General features: G+C 35.9%; 1 protein-coding gene across 1 annotated transcript in view; it reads right to left on the bottom strand.

Moving 5' to 3' along the window:
- Window positions 1-12,418, bottom strand: part of LOC145284513 (coiled-coil domain-containing protein 33-like) — a 97,054-nt gene that overhangs the window by 11,012 nt on the left and 73,624 nt on the right. The window lies entirely within an intron of this gene.

The following is a 12,418-nucleotide window of genomic DNA, read 5'->3' as shown; positions in this document are numbered from 1 at the left end:
TGCACTGAAAGGGACGGCTAGAATCCTGACAAGATCTATTGGTTGGACTTACTAAAATAGGGGTAAATGTCAGACATCTGGTTGGATGTCCCATCCCATAGAAGAAAAAGTTTAAGAAAAATGAAAAAAAAAAAAGATTGAAACAACTAGTCAATCGCATTGAGGTGTTTCAGATTTACGTAATGCGTTTCATTATGAGATATCGAAAAAAAAAAAAATCCACCCTCTGTCAAACTACTTCCCTATCCCCTCTATTTGATAAAATCAAAAGTAAAACCCTTAAATTTTTTGGAAATGTCAAACGATCAATCACTGGCCTGTTAAAGTTATGCTTTGAAAGTATGTCAGAAGGCAAAAGAGGCAGAAAGGTGGAGAGAAAATGTTTTTGATTGGACATTTCTCAACAGTTGGGCGTCCATCAACCAACACGCCCTGGATCGGAAGGAGTGGCAAAAAATAAGTCACGTGGATTCGCAATCTGCACCAAGTAGAAGATGCAACGCATGATGATGAAAATCATATTTCTTTTGAAATAATAAATTTCTGTCAGAGTGAAGAATATTAAAAAAAAAAACTTCTGTAAAAATAATTGTCACTGTCAAGTAAATATTTATAGGGGAGAACATGGCTGGAGAGTTTGGCAGTGAAATGTTTGTACACATTACATTTAAATGTTTACATGTTGGTACGGTTGCGGAAATAGGAAACAGATAGGGAATTCAAATGGGAAGCATTCTGAAAAAAAAAGAAACTATTACAGTAGAAAACCTTTCAGCATCTACAGACTTCATCAGATGAACACAAAAGAAACAATTTGGTTCAATTAACATTTTTTATTAAATTTTTTGTTTTACTTTTTATCACACCAAAGTGTAAAAGATTACTATGATAGGAACCCGATTTATAGGGGTAACGTGGGTGGAGAGTTTGGCAGTAAAGTGTTTGTTCACATTACATTTAAATTTCTGCATGTTGGTATGTTTGTTTAAATAGGAAGCAGGTAGGGAATTGTAAAGGGAAGCACCCCAAGGAAAGAAGCTATTAGAGTACAAAATCTTCTGACATCTAGAAACCGCTACAGTAAAGGTGTGGAATTTTGCTGCCAGTTGGATGAGTCAGTGGCATTTTGGTTGTGGTGTTACAATTACAAATTAAATTAATCGGACCACATTCTGTGAAAGTACTTGTAAAACAAGCACAGGGATGCAACACTGAAGTGATGTGACAGGGACTGGAGGTTGACATCCATTCTTTCAATATGATCATACCATCAAAGTCTCCATTTTTGCACACATCTTCCTATACTGTCCAGATTTAATTTTCCTGTCTTTACATCCTACATTATAATATATATATATATATATATATATATATATATATATATATATATATATATATATATATACTTCATTTACTCACATAAAATTAATATACGAAAGTATAGATTTATGCGTAAACTTTAAGTATTTACTTCAAAAGTGCTCAATACGTAGGTGGAGCTAGTTAGTAATTTATAAAATATATATGGCGATTAAGCTACACTGAATATTCGGCGTTTCATCCACTCTAGGATTCCTCAGGCGAGTGGATGAAACGCCGAATATTCAGTGTAGCTTAATCGCCATATATATTTTATATATATATATATATATATATATATATATATATATATATATATATATATATATATATATATATATATATATCACCTTTCTCTCTATTTCCTTACCTTCTCCTTTTATTTCCTCTCTCTGTCTATCTATCTCTTCCTTTCCTTAATCTCACCCCTAAATCTCTCTCTCTCTTCTCTCATCTCCTTTGATCCCCCACTCTCTCTCTCTCTCTCTCTCTCTCTCTCTCTCTCTCTCTCTCTCTCTCTCTCTCTCTTTGTGCAAAGAATACGTTTCAAGTTGGTGAATATTTGTTAACCAAGGTGACACATCACACTGAAGACTTCTGATCAAACAGACAACCCACCATTTGACAAACTTTGAGCAAACGATAGCAAATAACTGCCGTGTGTATCGAAATTCCATGTCAGCAAAATTTATAAAAACAAAAAGAAAAAATTTAATTAAACACCTTTAAAGTATGTACATCAACCAGTAGTTATTTTGTAACTGGACATGTTTTTCTAGGCTAATCATCTTGCTTATAACATTCACTCCTTTTTTTCAGTTTATTTTCATCTTATCTTTATTTAAATACATTTTGCGCTAGTTTTTAAATTAGGTCATCCTCATATGATTTAAAAAAAAAAAAAAAAAAAAAAAAAAGAAAACATTAAAACTAAATACATATGTATATTTATAGCTGATTTAATCAATGTTTAATTCCCTAAGGCGTTTCTCCTATTAATCACACAAAATATATGCTAATTCCTAAGTTTTGGGTTATTTTCTGAACGAGCATGAGAGATCTAAGCTCCCTTATCTACCAGAATGTTATATTGCATGTGTCCTCCTAAGATTCTAGGCAGCAACTTAAATCAAACTTCAAATCCCTTCTATCCCACATGATTAAACCAACCAACCAGCTATCTACTTCCTATCACAGGACATAGTCTCTACAATCATTTCTATCTCTAGCAAGGCTCCCGGCGTTGACCAGAGGAAAAGTGTAATATATTTCTATTAAAATTTCTATTTCTTCTCTATCTCCACCTTTCTTTGTTTCTCCTCCGTCTTTGCTGCTATTTCGTTTCCACCCAACCCATTCTTCTCTCTCCACACATGCACGCACGCACGCACGCACGCACGCACGCAAGCACCCCCCCCCCACACACACACACACTTTTATAGATTCTTCAAGAAATAAGTCGGCATAAGGGAAATAATTCTTTGAAAAAACATTAGAGTTATTTCCCTTTAGAACAGAACTGTCCTGATAAAATTTGCACCAGTTTAGGGTCAGAGAATGAATAGTTTTTTTAAATTTTAGATATTCGTATGAGGCAATACTGATTGAAAAAATGCTAACTTTGTGGGTGTTTGTTTTATCATTTTTTACTTTTAGCTAGACATACATACATACATACATACATTCATAAATACATACATACATACAGAGAACTGCTTTTTATATTAAAGATTATACTAAAGCTGAGTTATCAACGATTGTTTTCCAAAATTTTCTCCATATACTTTAATTACACAAAATACACATGCTAAAATATTTTTTTAGTTTTGTGATTGTGTTATGTTTGAACCCCCCCCTAAAAAAAAAACTTCATTTTAATTGTTCTGATTAGCCACAATTAACTCACCAACTGAACCATCTCTTACTAAGCTTCTCTACATCATTCTCACATTCTCTTCTCGTATTTTGTTTCACCTCCCCCCCCTGCTCTTATTTCATATGCTATCTATCATTCTTGTGTCACCCCCACTCTTTCACCAGTCGGTAGTGGACGATCGTCGACCTCGGAACCCTTCCATTGCCAGTGATAATTCTTGGCTGCCTAAAGTTACCGGTATGGGGAAGTGACCAAACTATCGGTTGATCGTCTAGTTATATATCCTGGACCAATTCGTTGTGTACTCTCTTAACGACGAACGTCGTCAAAAGAGAGCCGTGGATTTTTTTGTGTAGTAAAAGAAAAAAAACAGGATAAAACGATTTTGCACCAAATATATATTAACAAAAAAAAACAGTACAGTTCTTATAATTCTTTCAGAGTCCTGAAGGAAGCGATGTGTTATTATGCTAAGAATATGGTCAAAGGCATTAGCTTGTAACCTTGTAGAGTGTCGGTCTCTGGGTATCTGAAGAAATGTGTCAAGTCAAGAGCCAACTCTACTTTGACTGTGTTCCTCTCTGCGCATCTCTTCTCCAAGAAAATGCCTGCACATTCTCTCTTCATAAATGTGTTTTAAGTCAAAAGCCCACTCTGCTCTGACTTTCTGTGTTCTCTCTATCTTTCCATCTGAGAGTCTGTCGTCTGCGCATTCTCTCGTCAAGAGCCCGCTCTGCTCTGCGCATTCTCTCTGAAATGTGTTTTAAGTCAAAATCCCACTCTGCTCTGACTTTCTGTGTTCTCTCTATCTTTCCATCTGAGAGTCTGTCGTCTGTGCCTTTCCCAGTCAAGAGCCCGCTCTGCTCTGCGCATTCTCTCTTTTTGTCCATCTGACTTGTTGATATATATATAAACAATTATATCGTCCTCTGAACATCACGCGGATATTATTTCTGTTTTGTTTAGAAATTCAATTCTCAGTCCATAATCTAAATTATCATTTACAAAAATAACACAATGGCTCGCTTCAAAGATCTGATTGAACTCAAATAAACAGTTAGTAAATACAGTTTTTGTTAACCTTTAACACACAGAGTTCTCAGGTTTCTTAAATAAACAACTTGATACCAAGTGGTTTTGCCTTTCTTCCTAACGGGGCGGGGGGGGGGCATCAACCTACCCACACCCTTACTTTGTTACACTTGCTTCTGTCACTTTCTCTGCTTATGTTTAAATGAAAACGAATATCACTATTTAATCTGCAGCTATAATTATGACTAAGTATTCTACTAAGCATAATTAGTAAATATATAAAAGATGAGGGTGAAATTTTGTCTTTATGCATTTACTATATGGTGTTTTGAGGATTCTGAACGAAATCTTGTATCTGTTCTACAAATCTTTCTGCTGAACTGAGGAATCAGCAGAGAATTTCGAACAGAACCTTTTATTTAATCCACAGGGGTGGAGGGGTTGCATACTATCGTTCCATCAGCTATGAATTGGTAGATGTCCTGAGTAATTTGCAATTGTATTTCTAGTATCGCCCACATTGAGGATTGAACCTTCAACTTCCAGAACAGCGTAACTTTACAAATAAATTTTAACAAGTACTCTATCTATTACACCACGGGTCCTTGCGGGAAAATAAAGGGTTCCGTTAAAAAAATCTGTGCAGATTCCTCAGTTCAACAGAAAGATTCCCAGGTTTGACAGAAAGATTCCCGAGTTTGACAAGATACACCTGAAGAAGGTAATAAATACGAAATCTGCATAAATTAAAATATCATATTTTATGACCGGGCAAAGGCAGGCGGCATGCTAGTTACAATAAAACTATTTTTTAGGCTGTATGATTCAGAATTTAGATAATTTTAGTTTTTTTTTTTCTTCCTCTGTTTGAATTCATGTATTAATTTAATAATTAATTATTATTAGGAATTTTCACACGAATAATTACTAAGGTCAACTTCGAAGAAAAAAAGTGATATTAATTCTTAACTTTTATTTTCTTATTTATAGGTAACTTATAACTGACTATTACATAATTGGTAAATGAATTTCAGTTAGGCACCGCCAAAACGGGGGGGGGGGCAGGAAAGTACTTTTTGACGGACCGTCTTTTTAAAAATCTACCAAAAATCAGATAATTATTCGATCAATACGAAATTTTCAGCGATTATTAAGAGAAGAATGAACTTTATAACTGTACTTATTTTTCATAAACGATATTTATATATATATATTTTTTTTGCTTACAACCCCCCCCCTTGTTTTGAGGGGGTACAAATATGCTTAAAATAATCATCTGAAACTGAACACAACATATTGTGTTGTTGTAAGGAACAGAATTATAGATTAAAAAAAAAAAATTGTTTGCATACCTTATTTTGACGTCTGAATATCAGAACTTCGATTGTGTTTAATTATCCCGCTTTTGAGTTTTGAAGTGTGAAATTCGGTGAATATGTTAAGTAAAATAATTAATTTAAGTTAAGCAAAAAAAAAAAATTTTTAATATTTATACGAAAAAAGCCATTTTAAAATTTTTGATAAATAAATTAACAATTTTTTTTTAGCGAGCCGAATAATGCATGACCATTATTAAACAGGGCATGCTTTGAAGAATCGATACAAAAAAAAATTGATAAATATTGTGCCCTTTGTGTTAAAAATAGCATCATTTTTTCGATCCCGTTTGAAAACGTTTGCCGCCTTTCGACTATGGTGGACCAAACGCGCTGAAATAATTTTTTTTTATTCTGCTTTAAATTGCCCCCTCCCCCATTTTAGGGAGCCTAGCCCCCACACACATACACATTAAAAACCAAGCTCATATAAATGGTCACCCATCTGGTACTGGCCAGCCTCAGCGTTTAATAATACATTGAAATTTTCGTCACTGAAAAATAAGTTTTTTTGGCCTGTTTGGTCTTCCATAGTTTGCTTTTTATCAACTACAAACATAAACATTGTCGATCTAGACTCTAGATCGACGCGAAGTAACTGGTTGCCTACATAAATAAGTGGAATTATTTGAAATCCGGGTACTTATATTATAATATTTTTGCATATTCTCATAGAAACTCATCCTAAATCTTAGTTAGACAACAAATAAATAAATTAATTATTTCAAAAACCTTTTTTTTTTAAATATTTATGTACGTTTTTTGTGCAAGACAAAAAAATGTCAATTGTTAACTTTTGGGGAAAATTTAACATTTAAAATTTAATTAAAAATAGTAGAAAAAGTTTTACATTATTCTGTTTTCTATATGATAATATTCAGGATTTTATCTTTCTGGAAAAAAAAAAGTTACTCAGAAATAATGGATTTTAATAAATGTAATTTCGTTTTAAAAAACAACAACAACTTGATTTTTCGGCCATTTTTGGCGGTGCCTAATTTCAGTAAAGTAGTTTAAACCTTTGGTATTCAACATGAATGTTGACTTCTTGGCTTGATTGATCATTGCTGGAGCTTAAAAGAATACATCCTCATTCTCTGCCAATATATCGGGAATCATTTATTGATGTATTTTGTATATTGATTCGTTTTATTTTTGGCTTGACCTTCGGTTCTTTGTTTTGCTCTTGCTACAATTGTATTTTATCGAATTGTATTGAGTGCAAAGGTAACAAGTCAGTTGGGGCGATCAATTGGAATCAGGAATCGAAAAATAGGAATTATGGAGGTATCAGAATTGGAAAAATTTATGCCTATTTTCCGATGCCTAAAACGATTCTTTTCATTTTTTTGTTTTTGCTTTTTTTTTTAACTTATTTTTCCATTCCTGATGCTAATAAATCAAATGATAAACATTTATTTTTTAAAAATATTAGTAAAACTTAACTCCATAGATTGCCCCACCCCCATAAGTGTATCTTTTTACATTTCTGAAAATATATACATGTAACGTGGGTTTTTATGGCAATCTGAAAAAAAAAAAAAAAGAAAGATTTAAAAAAACATATAGCTAAATATTTAGAGATTTTAAAAGGCATCAGAATCGAGAATTTAGGACAGAATTGATAATTGTATCAGAATTGGGAAAAATATTTGAACCATCTCATCACTAGTAACAAATCTTGGCTAGAACCTGAAATTGCATCTGATAATCAATAAAGCAAGCTTATATAAACAAGATGGCAGAAACTGATCGATCAGTGAGAACAGACATTTCGATAAGTGGTTATTGACATTCCTCACCTCTGCATCTGGTTGTTTGGGTTTGTAGATGGCTAATCGCTCCGATCTTCTTCAGGTGTACCTTGTTGAACTCGGTAATCTTTCTGTTAAACTCAGGAATCTACACAGAATTTTGAACAGAAATTTTATTTAATCCGCAGAGCTAGCATGCTCTTGTTTCATCAGCCATGACTGGGTAGAAGTCCCAAGTAATATGTAATTGTATTTTTAGTGTTGCCTGCACTGAGGATTGAACCTTCAACCTCCAGAAGAGTGTAACTTTACAACTGAATTTGACCAAGTACTTTATCCACTTCACTCCGTGCAGACAAATAAAGGATTCCATTCAAAATTCTATGCAGATTCCCGAGTTTGACTTGAAGAAGGCCGGAGATTACATTGACTGAAATATTGTGAAAATGACACTCAAGATGAGAACAATAGTCTGAAAATCCAAATAATACAAATTAAAGATGTGTAATGAATAAAAGATGGACAACAAAGACCCTTTTTTTTATCTTTGTAAAAATGTCTTCAGGTGTAAATGATGATGATGATGATGATGATGATGATGATGATGATGATGGTGGTGGTGGTGGTGGTGGTGGTGGTGGTGGTGGTGGTGGTGGTGGTGGTGGTGATGATGATGATGCGAGAAAGAAAGGGAACTGTTGCAAATCACAGAAGGCAAAAGTGTTGGTGTTAGTTTTAGACAGGAACAGAGAGACGATGAAGATGATGATTGATAATGATGCGAGCAGTATGGAGAGTTGCTGCTAGTTGTAGAGGGCAGGAACAGAAAGATGATGATGATGATGATGATGATAGTGATGATGGCAGGATCAGCAACTTTTGCTATTTGTAAAAGGCAATATTGCTGTTGCTACTTGTAGATAGGAACAGTGTTTCTGATGCTACTGATGGTGATGGAAATAATGAAATGGTCTATGGACTATAGGTCAGTTTATTGCAGTATAGATTATTTAAGTACAGGGACTGCTGCTGCTGCCTGTTTGTTGCTGTTAATTATAGGTTGCCAGAGAACTGGTGCTTGTGAAGGTGTTGTTGGTCTGTTTTCGTCATCATAGCGAATCACAATTTCATCCAGTAGTGCTTAAAAAGGCAAAGGCTGCTGGTGGAGTCGCCATTCCAGCAGTTATAGAGACAGAAAGCCATTAAGTTTTATGTGACGACTGAGCAGAGATTTTTCTCTTTCAAATGAACTCGCAAGAGAGAGAGAGAGAGAGAGAGAGAGAGAGAGAGAGAGAGAGAGAGAGCAGTTGGGTTTGTCTACTAACTGTCACCATCCCATGAGGAAGTAGGTTAGGTGTTTTCTGTCTATACATGTATGCTATAAAAAAAATAAAACCTCAAAAAGATTTTAAAAACCTAATTGCATTTGTGATGTTTATTAATAACGTTTATAAAAGCTGTCATTAAGAAAAGGAAGTATACAACGATGGAGAGAGAAGATGGATACATTGGCTGCCACATCAACACTGCGACTATAGAAATTGTAACGGTTTCTGGGAACCAACATGTTGTATGCTCAGTTGCAAAGGAGACGAAGAACAGAAAAGAACTTCAACTCGCTTTTTCTTTGTAACAGCAACATTTATTTTCTTGTTACCGTGCTGTGATGTCCTTCACATGATCATATTCTTGAACGTGCTCTACATCTCTAATGTGATCTCCTATTTAAAGTCTTTATTTTTCCCTATCGGTGACGTCATTTCACCTGCATTTGCATACACGTGTCCACGCTATGTTACAAAATTTGGCCAGCTGATTTTGCCAACAAAGCTCCAGTTCAATATGAATAATTATCTAAACTCAAATATAAATTAATATTAAGCCGACTTCACAAATTGATAAAAATTAATCATTGGATTTTAATTATAAGGTGAAGCTCGAAGATTTCAATCCTGATAGATAAAGCAAAAAAAAAAAAAAAGAATAAAAATAGATAAAGAAATAAAATAAAATAAAAAAATAAATAAAAGCATTACCTCCCCCCGCCTCCAACATACACACACAACGCCCACCATATCCTTATGTAGCTAGAATGAAAGTCTGCCAGGTTCCCACTTCCAATATGACCCTAAAATGGGTAGGTCGCTGTTTCCAGACTCTTCAGCTAAGGTTAAAAAATGTTTCCAACTTTTGAACCTAATTTGTACTAATTACCGCTAACCGTTTTCTTATTACAGCTTTGACTTAAAAACTCGTAACTAAATTTTACCTATCTTGTCCTGCTTTTTTGTTCTGTTCTGAAATCTTTGTCAAATATGCTGTTAACCAATATCGTCTTGTTACATGTAAAACGGAAAGAAAGAAAAAGTCACCTATGTAAACGAGAACCTCCCAAATTAAAATCTTGAATAATTATCTAAACTGAAATGTAAATTAATATTAAGCCGACTTCACAAATTGATAAAAGTTAATTATTGGATTTTAATTATAAGGTGAAGCTCGAATGATTCAAACTCGAGGTATATAATGCCGAAAACATCCACCCATTAATATGGGAGGAGAGATTATCTTCAAAAGTGTCCTGAATTGATAATTGAGCACCGGACTTATACTAAGTAGATATTAATAAGTTCCTTGTACCCATTCCCCCCATTTTTTTTTTTTTTAATGGAGAGTAGATAATACAGTGGATGTGTTATTGGCAGCTCCAGTAATTCTCGCTTTTCCTTTTTTGTCCCTCAGTCCTCATGCAAATGAGTGATTTTTCTGACAAAGGATGAAGAAAAAGCTGCTTTAAAAGTCAGTAGTACTTGGTGAACAGTAGTCTGAGATGTCGGAAATTTTTCTGTCTCTATGTCTATCCTTGTGGCCATGTCACTAGTAAGGGTGCTGGAGGTAAACGTTTCGTCTGGGTTGACGTTATCCGCCTGATAGTCAAGGACCCGAATCTTGGATTAACCACTAAGGGGGCTGTCCTATCAGCAGGCGCAAAGTACTGGGACTGCTGTATTGCCATTTGGTGAATGGACTCTGGACCATGCAGTAGTCTCTGGTGGGGCCTCTCGATGCCATACTAGTGGGTAATTGTTATGGCTTTACCTTTTCATGTGCTACAAAAAAAAAAAAATATTCCTGTCTTTTTCTCTCTTACTTTCCCTCTCTGTACTGCTCTAACCAAGTATGCCGACCTGTTCCACAAATCCCAAAACCTCAATATGAAACATCTCCAGAAAAAAAACTCAAATAAACCTAGAACCCCATCTTTCAACATAGACCCCTACTACCATGTCTCCTTCTCCAACATCAAGGGTCTACGTTCCAACCTTCCAGAGGTTGAAACCCAATTACAGGAGACAATACCGGACACATTCTTTCTAAGCGAAACTGGAATAGGGCCGACCACTTCCCTAGATGAGTTCATAATTAACGGATACTCTAACTTATCATCTAAATCTGACCCCCAAGATCGCCATGGGCATGGAATATGTACCTACATTAAAGATGGCTTCCCATGTGGCAGGGATATCTCTAGAGAAGATCCTAATTTACCTTATATGTGCTTCCGGGTAGCACTTGCTTACACCACTGCATTTATATTTGCCCTCTATCGGCCCCACAACAGCGGAGTTACTATCTTTAAGAGCATATCTGAGAAAATAGACCACATCCTGTCTGCACATCCCTTGGCTAACATCCACATCTGTGGTGACTTCAACGTCCATAACATGGAATGGCTGACCCACTCAAATAAGACGGATGATGAGGGGAGGTTCTGTCATGATTTTTCCATTGCTTATGACCTCACCCAGATTGTTCGTGAGCCCACCCGTGTGCCCGATACTACAGGTCAATATGCAAGCCTCTTAGACCTTTTTCTCTCAACTTCCCCTGAGCTATGTTCATGTTCCGTTCTTTCTCCTCTAGGATCCTCCAACCACTCCGTCATATCAGTTAAGATAAAAATGAAATGTGATAAGTCCCCAGACGTACCCCTCCACCGTACTGTATACCGATACTCCATGGCTGACTGTAAGTAAAACTACTGGCCCTGACGGCATTCCAATTATAGTGTTAAAAAAGCTTCAACCAGAACTTGCTCCCATACTTACAAAACTGTTTAAACGTTGCCTTAAGGAGGAGTGCTTTCCAACACCCTGGAAAACCTCATCAGTATGCCCTGTATTATCACTCAGGTGATAAGTCATCTCCCTCTCAGTACAGACCAATATGTCTCCTGTGTGTCATGAGTAAGTTGCTGAAATCCATATTGAATAGAGAAATAGTCAACCACCTCAGCAGAAATAACCTTCTTAGTGACACGCAATATGGTTTCCGTTCTGCAAGATCTACCACAGATGTGCTAACGGTTGTATCTCATAGGATTAGTGAATCTTTAGACAAAGGCTTCCTTTCCAGGGCAATTGCTCTTGACATATCAAAGGCCTTCGACAAGGTATGGCATAAAGGCCTACTTCACAAGATTTCCAGCTATGGTATAACTGGAAATATTCTCTCTATCATTAAATCATTTCTCTCTGATAGGCTCATAAGAGTAGTGGTTGATGGACAAAAATCAGATGCCTGCAGTATTAATGCTGGAGTCCCTCAGGGGTCCATCCTGGGCCCAACTCTCTTCCTGATCTACATCAATGATCTCCCTAAACACATACTTAAATCATTTGTAAACATCTATGCTGATGACACGACCATCTACAGCAACACCTCAAAGGCTGTAAATGACAAAGCTCTCTCTGATTCTCTCTCCTCCGATCTCGAATGAGTGGTTCAGTGGGGGAAGACGTGGCTAGTTACCTTTAATGCATCTAAAACCAAACTCCTATCTTTACATCATCAACGCTCTGATCCCCATCTGGCATCAATTGAAATGGATGGCTCTCGTCTAGGAGAAGCCCCATGTTTTGACAAGCTTCTGGGCTTGACCTTCACTCCTGATCTGAAATGGAACATGTACATCAAGTCTGTTGCCAAAGTCGCTGGAAAGATTTGTGGGATCCTTCTAC

The sequence above is a fragment of the Euprymna scolopes genome, chromosome 9 (assembly GCF_053919585.1).
Source record: "Euprymna scolopes isolate OS-2025 chromosome 9, ASM5391958v1, whole genome shotgun sequence".
Taxonomy (NCBI): domain Eukaryota; kingdom Metazoa; phylum Mollusca; class Cephalopoda; order Sepiida; family Sepiolidae; genus Euprymna; species Euprymna scolopes.
Note: the sequence above shows the minus strand (reverse complement) of the source record. Positions and strands in the feature narration are given on the sequence as shown.